General features: G+C 41.9%; 1 protein-coding gene across 1 annotated transcript in view; it reads right to left on the reverse strand.

The window, feature by feature from the left end:
* The window catches only part of N4BP2 (NEDD4 binding protein 2), a 1502684-nt gene that overhangs the window by 423647 nt on the left and 1066847 nt on the right, over positions 1-12190 (reverse strand). The gene's annotated exons all lie outside the window — the stretch shown is intronic.

Consider the following 12190-nt stretch of genomic DNA (forward strand, 5'->3'; position numbering starts at 1 on the left):
GCCACCTTTTGGTCTAAGGTTCCATTGGATGACATTTGTGTGGCAGCAACTTGGGCAAGGTCACGTACCTTCATTTCTCATTATACATTGGATTTGATCTCCAGAGGGAGAGCATCCTTCGGCTCTGCAGTGCTCAGGAATATCCTTCCATGAGGGCCTCCCAGGTGTTTGAGTAGCTGGGGACTCTGTCCCACAGGTTGCAGATAAAATGAAGTTAACTACTTTAGATAAAGAAGTTATATATTCACCATAACGCTCCATCTGAGTAGTTACACTTCTTTTTTCTGCAACCTTCCTACCCTCCTTCCCCAGTACCTTCTCATGGTTTGCTGTAAGTTGAGTTGCTGATCGGTATGAGTAGTGGCAAACTCGATCTGGGGGAAGGTAGGAGATGTTTATGGGTAAGGGGGAGGAGCCTGGAGCAGATGCTTGAAAAGTTGCCAGCTCTGATCCGATATGGATCCGAATACCCACAGGTTGCAGAAAAATGAAGTGTAACTACTCAGATGGGAGCGTTATGGTGAGTACATAACTTTTTTTTTTTTAGTATAAGTTCTAATAAAGCTTCACAGATATTTTACACTAAGAATACCCTTTTTCAAATAAATATTCACCAAACTATAGGACTCGGACACCGTGTGGGATCACACTGTGAAGATAGTTTATGTCAACTGTTACAAAAATGATGTTCTCGTTATATTTAAGATTTATTTATTTTACTTCAAAAATCCCAAGAGTCTTTACATATCTGGGGTTACTGCTTTAAACAAAGTTTTCAACTTCTCATCCCAAAAAATGGCCATGGGGTGGGTGATGGAATCCCTGGCAACTACAATTTGTCTCATAGGGGGTTTGTTCAAGTCCTTATGGATTTTTGGGATGCCAAAGATCATTGGTACAGTCAGATGTGTTACCTGCAAAAAGTTAAATTCATCACGTCTATTTGACCTTCTATAAACATATAATTCAACTCGTTTTTCACTTTACCATATGCAATATTTAACTCATTCAAGCCCCCTCCCTTATCTGGTTTCATAACCCTAAGGTTATGTCTTCCTAGATCAGTTAAAAGTTCTTTTTCACTGGGAGTGTTTATTAAATTCATTAAATCTTGTTCTATTCCCTGCTAAATTACGAATGTCAATCTCACACATTTTTTTCATAGAGGCTATCGTGAGGTGAATGGACGAGTTATAAGTACTGGAAACCTTTACAGTATGCATTGCTTCACTAACATTTTCAAACATGACACTAAAAAGTAATGTCTTTCGGCTTTTCCCGGTTAGAGGTCACCACAGCGGAACTCCGGTCCACTAATGATTGGCAATGGATTTTTACGATGCCGAGTTGCCAGCCCGACGCCCAACCTTCAAAGAAGGCACACCCATTCATGCATGTACCTACCTGCATGTCTTTAATGTCACTCAACTGTGGGGAGGACACGCAGACTCCACACAGAAGGTGCTCCAGCCAAGAATCGAACGGGAGAACCTCTTGCTGTGAGGTGACAATGCTAACCGCTGCACCACCGTGGCCATATTTTCAAACATGAAAATAAAATAAAATTTTCTAGTATATAACTTCAGGTCCATAATAATTAATGGAATACTGGCTTGTTTCATTGGAACAATGGTTAAGTCCACAAGAACAAAAATCACCAAAAACAGCGTCAATAGGACAGGAAGAATAATTATAAACATTAAAGCCCCCTTTTTAATTTTAACAATAGAGTAGGCAGTATCTTCAGTCCATTCTTGTTGAATCATCAAGATATTTTCTAAATTTGATGTCTCTGCCCCTTGTTCTGCCACTTCGACTGGCTTCCCAAATGAGGCTGGGTGTTTAGTGTCTGATTCCACTGGTTGTAGGTTATTTGATGATAGTTTGATCTTGCTTTTATCATTTCTGAATACAGTGGCTGTTGCAGATGTTGTTGCTGAGCGCCTAAAGGGGACAAATAATTAATTGGCTTAAAATCCTTTATATCAGAGGCAACTGCTTCATTACTCTCATTAATCTGTGCTGTACTTAATTTGTCAAACTTATTACCCCAAGTTTGGGATGGTGGAGGTGTGGGGTATGATGTGTGGTTGGCATATTCTCGCCTGCCTCTCACCACTTTTTTTTGTATCCTAAGTTTTCCATACCCATAATTTGCTCAACACTTTTAAATATCCAAGCGTAATCATACTTAACTTGTTCAAACAGTAACTCATGGGTAATTGAATTGTCCAGGTTACTTAAATCCGTGGTAAGTTCATCAATTAATTGACAGTTATATTTTATCAAGATCTCCATGTATTCAAACCCATGACAGTCAAACATTTTGAATACTTCCACATGTGAGGGAGAATCCTTAATGAGACCAGTAGGATATCACCAAACTTGAAGCCCTTTCAGAACATGCTTCTCCTTAACACATTCAATGAAAAAAAGCATTTTCTAATTGCAGCTTCTTAACTTTGCAGAAGCTTATAATCAAATTATTTTAGTCTCTGTGCAAGATCCAAATTATTTTTCTGTTGAGTATATGCTAAACGGAAAACCCTGTTCAACTACTCCTGTAGGACAGAAAGATTACCAGTTTGTATATTACTATTTAAGTTCAACCTGTTTGGGGTACCAATGGCTGTTAATTGAGGTGGTGTAAAAGACTTTCTAATACCAGGTTTGTTCAAGTCCACTATTCTGTTTTTACATACTGGTGCAGTTGCATTTAGACAAGTTGATATATTTTCAAACTGGCGAGACAACTGCTGTAAAAAGGCTGCAAGATTTCCAACTGACCGTTGAAGTTTGAATACATCTGGTTCGACAAAAAGCAGTTGGGAGCCTGACAGTCCTCCTACAACCATGGTGAACACAAACCAGATGATAATTCAGCACTAAACAAACTTGTAAAAGACTGCTCAACAGAGACTCAGACAAAATCAATTAAGTACTATTTAAATGATGCACTAATGAAGTTCTGGGCTGACATAGGGGTTGTGTCAGGTTTCAATTCTGTGTTACAAAAGGACTGATGGAAAACATTTGACTGAATTTTAATGGATCTTCATTGGATAATTAATTTACGATGTCATTTATTTTTGAGTATTTAACATGATGAGTTATGCTTCAGCACACTTCTGATGAAGTTGTTGAAACGAAAACAGATTTTTAACTACGTTAATGGTGTTTTTTATACTTCAATAAAAGTGTTTTGCTGCATTAATTCCCTCCAAGGCTTTACTGTTTCACTTTGTGAGGTAGTTATCTGCTTTCTTGTTTGATTTTAATCACCTCATTTTTGCCTTACTTTGGTCAACACTAAACAAACTTGTAAAAGACTGCACACACAGACTCCGACAAAATCAATTAAGTACTACTTAAATGCACACATAGGCTCATGGGTTCATTGGTGTTTATTAGGCTAACGGCCTTGGAGACTATATAAGCCTAGCCCAAGAAGATTCCCTGCTATCACATAACAACCAAGCCTCTAAAAACAACCAATTAAAATACACCTTACACAGTTCATTCATAAAAGCATTGATAGAATCTAACGTAAAGTCTGATGTCATTTCCTAAAATCAAATGCACAAAATCTGTTACTTTCAAAACTGGATAAAAAAAACTATATTAACAACTACAACTTAGGAAAACAATTTTTATTAAAAGCAGTACATTCCTACATCATTTATTTCCTACTTAGTGATTTTAGTTTTAAAATGCAATGGACAGAAACTTGGTCGTTTAGTCCTGGCCATGCGCTGCAAATGGAAATGGGTTTATTGCATAAAAAAATGGTTTCTGAGGATGTTTTATACAATTAAAGACAAAAACACTCAATACTATGTCTCTATTTTGGGGAATTCTTTGGAACTGCAAGTTTTTTGAAGCAGATTATATTGGAGTTTTGTCAGAGTCTCTGCGGGCAAGCAAGTGACTCTTCTAACTATAATAACAACACCCATTTGTTAACCCTGCAGGCCCACTGGACACTAAAGCCCATGTTCAGTGGTGACCAAAGAGCAATGCCTGTTTAAGTGACTCATTCAAGGTGTCACAGCAGAAATATGAGGGCTGAGGGAATCAAATCATACACCACAGGAACTACAGCACAAACTCCCTGGACCAGACCTGTCAATATGCCGACCAGGGAGGCAAACATACTGGACCTGGTCCTCACTAATATGGGAGAGCACTGCACATCCACTAGTGTAATATCCACTCTGATAAGGTTAGACCACAAAACAATCTCCTTTGAAGTGAAAATAAAACCCAGAACCCCAGCTAACATTGGCATGTTCAGAAAATACTCTTGGCTGACTTCCTACTATTAAGGGATAACCACGCAAAATTTCAAGCCCCCTTAAATCCAGAGAACACTGTTGCCTGTACAGAACTTTCACAGAAGCCCTATATAAGCATGTTACTAGCTACATACAGGCAGCAGTAGCCACACCAGGAATACGTACAGAACGAACTCAAAAAACAAGCCACCCTGGTGGAATTGCAACATTAGTAGGCTGTATAACAGAAGGGAAAAAAATCATGGCAAAAATCAGGAGGTATAGCATCCAGCAGGATAAAAGCACTCTCACACTAAACAAACATGACAGAGGCCAAATGAAGTCTACCAAAGCCAAATATGAGGTACAAGGGCAACCATAAAACATTCTTTAGCTATGTCTACAACATTAAAGGCAATACACAAATGTGTGCAGAGCTCCTTGTTAATGTAGCCACCTATATTGTGTCAGAAGATACAGCCAACCAACTTGGCAGACAAATTCACCTCTACCTTTACTCCCTCTCACCCCTGGTGTCCTCTCAGGAAACACCATCAAGTATAACTCCCCTAATATCACTGTGGAATAGGTCTCAATGTTCCCTCTAAGTCCGAGAACATTACATTAAAGGGCTCCAACAATATCCCATGCTGCCGTCCAAATAGCATGAAACATGAAGTACAGTTGTGTACCTACCATAAATGTAGTTGTTCGAGTGTATTCACTGTTGCAGTCATTACACTTGGGTTATCCTGCTGGCAGGCTACCTGCAGTCAGCCTGAATTCCAAAGTCCTGGTCCAGCGACAGTTGCCGTCGCCTCTTCCCTGACGTCAGTGCGCCAGGGGTATAAAAGAAGCAGCCGATGCCATTTTCTTCAGTTTTTCTTGCCCCAGATGTCAGGTGCCCCCAAAGGGGTAGGCTAAAAATTTGCAAATAAAAAAGCATGCAAAAACATAACCATTACCTTCCTCTACAAGCAAATACACCACATAGGTAGTATAGAATAGAGAAGTACAGATAAGTCCCAGCAATGAAAGGGGGATGGTGGGAGGGTAACCTGGACTGCAACAGTGAATACACTCGAACATCTACATTTATGGTAGGTACACAACTGTACTATGTTCATCGTGTTTCACTGTTGCAGTCATTACACTTGGGTTGAATCCCAAAGCTGAGGTTGGGCGGCTGGGTCTAAATAGGATTAGGAGTGGCTATGAGGCCCTGCAAAACAGCAGTGGCAAAGCCTGCTCTGAATTTAGAGTAAAGAGGTAAGTGATAGTGCTGGTAAAAGTGTGCACTGAACTCCAAATTGCAGCCTCCAAAATTTCCTTGGTTGGTACTCCTCTGAGAAAGGCTGCTGATGTGGCTGCTGCCCTGGTAGAATGTGGCCTAATATTCTTGGGCAATGATTTGCCATGCTGTGCATAGCAGAAACAAATGCAGTGTCCTATCCATTTTGAAATAGTCTGCTTAGAAATAGCCTTTCCTTGTGATCCTGCAACGTATGCCACAAAAAGTTGCTCAGTTTTTCTGAAAGCTTTTGTTTTGTCCAAGTAGAAGCGTAGCTGCCTGTGTATGTCCAAAGAGTGCAGAAGGTTGGTAAATGAATGGTTTGGTTAAGAGCCACACTGGATACTACCTTTGGCATAAATATTGGGTTTATCCTTAGAGAGACCCTGTCCAGATGAAAAATGATAAAAGGTTCCACTGCCATTAATGCCTGTAACTCTGAGACTCTTCTTGCTGAAGTTATTGCTAGGAGCAGAGCAGTTTTCCATGATAAGAATTTTATCTCAGCTGTACTGGCTGGCTCAAAAGGAGGCAGTGTGAGCTTTTCCAAGACAAAGTTGAGGTCCCATGTTGGTATTGGTGCTCTCCTTGGGGGGTCTTATGTTTTTTGCCTCTCTGAGGTACTGTCTTAGTAGTGGATGAGAGAAAATAGGAGGTTCCATATTGTAATGAGCTGAAATGGCAGGGGCATGAATCTTAAAAGATGAGAAGGATAGGCCTTTGTCCAGCATCTCAGTTAGGTATTGTAAAATCTGAGGAATATTAGGAACAAGCGGTTCAAGTCCTTGTGCCTGGTTCCAAGCACAGAATCTCTTCCATTTTTCTGCATAACATTTCCTGGTGCTGGGCCTCCTGGCTTCCAAAATGACATCCATAACTGCTTTAGAGAAAGGTGTGTTCTGAGTGGCTATATTATTCTCCATGCAGCCAGATTTAAGGTTCTGAGTTGGCTGTGTAGGATCTGATTGTTTTGTTGGGTCAGCAGATGAGGAATTTGAGGTAAAGTCCAGGCTGGCCCTTGAGACAAGCTCTTTAAGATTGGGTACCAGTGCTGGCGTGGCCAGTCTGGGGCAATCAGAATCATTTTTGGCTTCTCAAGTCTGACTTTTAGGAGTACCTTGGGGAGTAGAGGTAGTGGTGGGTAGGCATAAATTGTTAGGCTTTTCCGGCTGAATGATAGAGCATCCACCTTGCATGCTTGTGAGTGATAAGTCCTTGTGCAGAATCTCTGTAGTTGGCAGTTGTGAGGGGAGGCAGACAGATCTATGTCTGGGCATCCCCATTTCTATGTTATCATGCTGAAGACTTGTGGATCTAGTTTCCACTCGTGAGGGTCCATGAGGTTAGTTCGTCTGCCAGAGTATTTTTCTTTCCTGGCAGGAATTGTGCCTGCAGATGTACTTGATAGGTCAGTGCTGTGTTCCACAAAGTCATGGCTTGCCTGCAGAGAGGGTAGGAATGTGTGCCCCCTTGCTTGTTTATGTACCACATGACTGTAGTACTGTCCGTCTTTAGTAGTAGTTGTCCTGGATGTAGTAGATCCTTGAAGGCTGTCTGGGCATTCTGGACAGCTAGCATCTCTTTTTGATTGATATGAAGACGCATTTGTTCTGTGGGCCACTTGCCCAGTATACATTTTCCTGCCATGTGTGCTCCCCAGGCATAATCCGATGCATCTGTTGTTAGTGTCTGCCTGGCTGTGGGTAAAGTGAAAGGCTGTCCCTTGTTGTGGTGACAGGCCAGTGCCCACCATCGAAACTCTTGTTGCAGGCAGGGAATGAGAGTAATTATTGTTTCCAGGATGTGGCAATGTTGAGACCAAACACTTTTTTAGATACCATTGTAGCTTCCTTATATGCAGTCTTGCATATGGAATCAGCAGGATGCAGGATGCCATGAAGCCCAAAGCCTGCAGAATTTTTCTTGCAGGTAGCCGGGTCTTTGTTGCCATAATTTGAAAGTAATGAGTCAGTTGCCTTTGTTTGTCTGGCGTGAGATAAGCCATCTGGGCAGTTGTATTTAAGCTTGCACCCAGGAATATTATCTCTTGAGAGGGCACTAGTTTTGATTTATTTTCGTTTACTGTGTACCCTAGGCAAATTAGTAATCTTTTTACAAACGCCAGATGCTTTAGTAGAATATCCTTGCTGTCTGCTTGAATAAGGCAGTTGTCCAAGTAGGGATATATTTGAATTCCTTTTTGTCTGCAAAATGCAATTACTGGTGCCAGGCATTTTGTGAAGACCCTGGGCACAGTAGATAAGCCAAAGGGCAGTGCAGAGAATTGATAATGCATTGTGCCAGCTATGAATCTGAGGTATCTTCGGCAAGAATGTCTGATTGGGACATGCAGGTATGCCTCTTTGAGGTCCAAGGTAACTAGCCAAGCCTTTTTGCCCAGCATGGGTAGAAGTTGCTGCAGTGTCAACATTTTGAATTTTGGAACATCCAGGAAGGTACTTAGAGTAGACAGGTCCAGTACTGGTCTCCAAACTTTGTCCTTTCTGGGTACCAAGAAAAGTCTTGAGTAAAATCCTTGTCCCTGCTCTTGCTGTGGTACTTTTTGGATAGCCCTCATGTCCATGAGAGCAGAAATTTGTTTTTGTGCCTCTGCCCATTGATTGTGTGGCAAGTCTGGCATACCGTTTGACCTTGGTAGGGTGTGAAAGTGGAACCTGTAACCCTGGGAAACAATATTCAGTACCCATTTGTCCTGGGTGATCATGTGCCAATTTTTGTGAGAAAAGTGCTAGTTTTCCCCCTAAGGGTGCTGCCAAAAGGTAAGTGCTTGGCATTGGTAGAGGAAAGTCATTGGGACCGTTTCCTATAAGGTTGTGATTTGTCTTATCTGCCTTTGGGGGCTGAAGCACCCCATTGCTTAGGTCTGTATGAGCCTTGTGGCTGAGATCTGCCCCTTGGGCGTCTATATCTGCCTCTTTGTGGCCGGTCTGACACTGGAAAGGACCAATTTTTAGAAGGCCAGTTCCTGCTAAATCTGGGTGGCTGAACCTGTAAGAAATCCTTTATTGTCTGCATTGATTTTGCTTTATCCTCCGTTTTCTTTAACACCTCTTCTGCCTTAACACCAAAGTATCATGTTGTAATGGAGCATCCAACAATTTTGCTCTAACATGATCAGGTAAACTTTGTTCTTTTAACCAAGCATGCCATCGAATGACAGAACCTGTAACTGCGGCTCTGCAAGAAGCCTCTAATGAATCAAAACCACATTGCAAAGTATGCTTTCCCACTTGTTCAGCGGCATGCAATAAATCCTGCATTTCCTTAATTTCAGAACATTCTGAGCTTGCAAGCATTTTCTGTTTTAGCAAAGACAATAGGTATTGTTGATATTTAAGCATGTGAAACTGGCAGTTTAAAGCCCTTACAGCTAAAGTAGCAGAGGTGTAAACTTTTTCCCCCCATCTGTCCAGTGCTCTAGAATCCCTATCAGATGGAACAGGGTTTTTTGCAGTGGAAGCCTTGACCCCTTTGGGAACCTGAGAAATTGTTTCTGGGTGAGCAGCAGGGTTTTTATAAAGAAATTTATGAGAATCTGGGACCCTGTAGTACCTATCTGGCTTAACTGGTGCAAGGGGTAAAGAATCAGGAGAAAACTGGATTCAGAAAATACATCATCAACAATATCTGGTACAGGGGGAATAGCAAGGGGCCTGTGCTGAGAAAGTAAAAGATGGTCTCTGAGCCTTTTCTTGGATTCTGAATAATCCTGGCTCTCCCAATGGAAATGCTCCCACATGGTGTGCAGTGTTTCCCCAAAAGAGTAATCCTCAGGAGGAGAAGCTGAAGGGCTAGATTCTTCAGCGTCAGAGTCCTCATAGGGAGGAAGAGAATATCCTTGTTCTGAAGAGGAATCAGAGGAAATAGAAACCTGGTCAGAGGAATCATAGTCAGTATCTTGCCTAGGCCTTTTATCAGGAGGGGGATGGGAACCCCTGATCAGAGTAATTAGGTCCTCGGCCATTTTAAGCATCTGTTTCTTTGGCATGAATGACTGTCCAGGTGAATGCTGTACTTGTTTCTTTGTCTTTAAAGGTGTTTTGGACTTTGCCTTGGCTGCTGAAGTGGTCTTGATAGTAAGCTGTGAAGGTCTGAAAACACCCTCAGAAGCCGAGGCCTGCTCAGCAGCGCCAGACCCATCTGAGGGAACAGTTTCCGTAGGCCCAATACCTTGGGTTTCCAGTGGCCTAGTTGTCTCCATGTGGGAGTTGGAGGCGGCCTGTGGCTCTGAGGTAGCGGTTGTCAGGGGCTGCAAAAGCACCTCACTGAGCACCGGCGAACCAGCGACTGGCCTAAAAGAGGCTTCGCCGTTGGTTTTGGACCTCGGATGCCTGTCCTTTTCTTTGTCCTTGTGCTTTTTATGAACTCCGGTCGGTTGTTCCGACGGCATTATATAGTTAAACCTTCGGACAAAGTAATGTAAAGCAAAATCAAACCGACGTTTAACAGTGCGTTGGTTGAATCTAGCGCAAAACCGACAACTAGCAATGTCGTGGTCAGGGCCTAGGCAAGGAATACAGTAAGAATGAAAATCCTTATGAGGTATTTGCTTCCCACAAGAAATACAATTGTTAATTTTTACTGACATCGGACTGGAGCAAGAAAAATTTTCCCCAATGGGGTACTTAGCTTTATTGAAGACTTCGGATCTGAAATTCAATTGTGAAAATCTCAGGAGTCGGCCAACTGGCACTTGCGAACTGCTTATGCTTTGGACACCGCGCGGCAAGAAAGACTGAAGAAAATGGCGTCTGCTGCTTCTTTTATACCCCTGGAGCACTGACGTCAGGGAAGAGGCGACAGAAACTGACGCCGGACCAGGACTTTGGAATTCAGGCCGACTGCGGGTAGACTGCCAGCAGGATAACCCAAGTGTAATGACTGCAACAGTGAAACACGATGAACATCTTCTCAGGCTCTCTGGAATCTCTACGTAACCACAGCCTCCGAACAGGCTTCATGCCTCATGAATGGAGGACAGCAACCATCATCCCTTTGCACAAAGGTGGGCCATCTACAGACCCATGTCTCACTAGTCTCATATGCAAAACCATGGAAAGAATTATCATGGAAATGATCAATAATGACATGGGGAACCTCTAGACACTGGAAACAGCCCAGTTTGGCTTCATGAAGAGCAAGGCATGCATAATCAACCTGGCAGATTTCTTTGAGAAGTTCACCAAGGCAGTGGATAAAGGCAAAATGGTTCACATTGCCTACCTTGACATGACCAAGACATCTGACACACTATATCACTTGAATATTGTTGACAAACTCAAGAGGTTAAGTATAAAACCTTATGCCACCCAGTGGTAGCCCACAAGCTCACATACAGGACCCAGGAAGTTGGAATTGGGGAGTCCACCTCTACAAAGAGGACAGTCACCAACACAGTCCCTCAAAGATTGGTCCTGGGATGGCTTCTTTTTGGCATCTACGTCTCTGAAGTCAAAGCCAGCATCAAGGGCCATATTTGCAGATGACTGTAAATTAGGAGCACTAATAGAATCCCCTACTGACGCTAATGTGCTCCAAGAAGGGCAGACACAGACAAATAACTGGTGTCAGAGCCATGGGCAAAAACTAAATACTAAGAAATGCATAGTAGTATATTTTGGGAAGTCAACCACCCCAGGTAACTATCATATTGACAACACACCCCTAAGAGTTGACCCCAGAAGTCGGGGACTTGGGGACACAGACAGTAATCAAGTGTTTGATCACCATGTATCTACAGTAATGAGGAAATCATTCTATGTATCAGTATCTACAAAACTCAGGATTAGACACGCAAACATCCCCACTGCATGCACCAAATAATACTAGACCAGAAGTAACCCAAATGTGCCTTACATATATTATATTTCAAGTACAAGCAAAGAAACAATATTAGACTGGCAAGTTTAATATCTAAGGAATAGTGTTACTAAAATTCTGTCAACTTCAGAAGGACTACAAATCAAAAGCTTAAGAAAACTATAACTCAAAGTGCATGTTTTATTGATATTTCAAAATCAACTGGTAAAAGACAAGATAATGCAGAGGAAAACAAGAGAGGTTATACACGTGGTGCAAAATGCTTGTGCCTACCAATACTACCATGTTATCTATAATATGATCAGAAGCAGATCCTGGGAGAGAAAGAGGGAAAGAAAAAAAAAACTAACAAAACATGTTAGTACAGGAGGGCCTATGACAGGTATTTTGTGCTCTAGTATACTAAAATAAAATAAGCATTTAGAGTGATTCTTATGCATTAATTGTTTGTCTTTTCGGCGTTTCCCGGTTAGGGGTCACCACAGCGGAACTCCGGTCCGCTAATGATTGGCAGTCGTTTTTTATGGTGCCGAGTTGCCAGCCCAACGCCCAACCTTCAGCGAAGGCACGCCCATTCACGCATGTCTTTCGGAGGCCACTTTTATGCATTAATAAAGTGCAGAATTTCAAGACATAATGAAAAACAAAGTGTATCTGAAATTCTCATTTAACAAGCTAACTGGATAAATGCTACTTTAAATCATGCAATTATTGTTTGACTATTTCAGCAGCTTAACTTCTGCAAAGAATACTTACACATGAAATGAACTATACATTAAACAAG

This window comes from Protopterus annectens, chromosome 2.part1, assembly GCF_019279795.1.
Source record: "Protopterus annectens isolate FY-2018-M chromosome 2.part1, PAN1.0, whole genome shotgun sequence".
Taxonomy (NCBI): Eukaryota; Metazoa; Chordata; order Ceratodontiformes; family Protopteridae; genus Protopterus; species Protopterus annectens.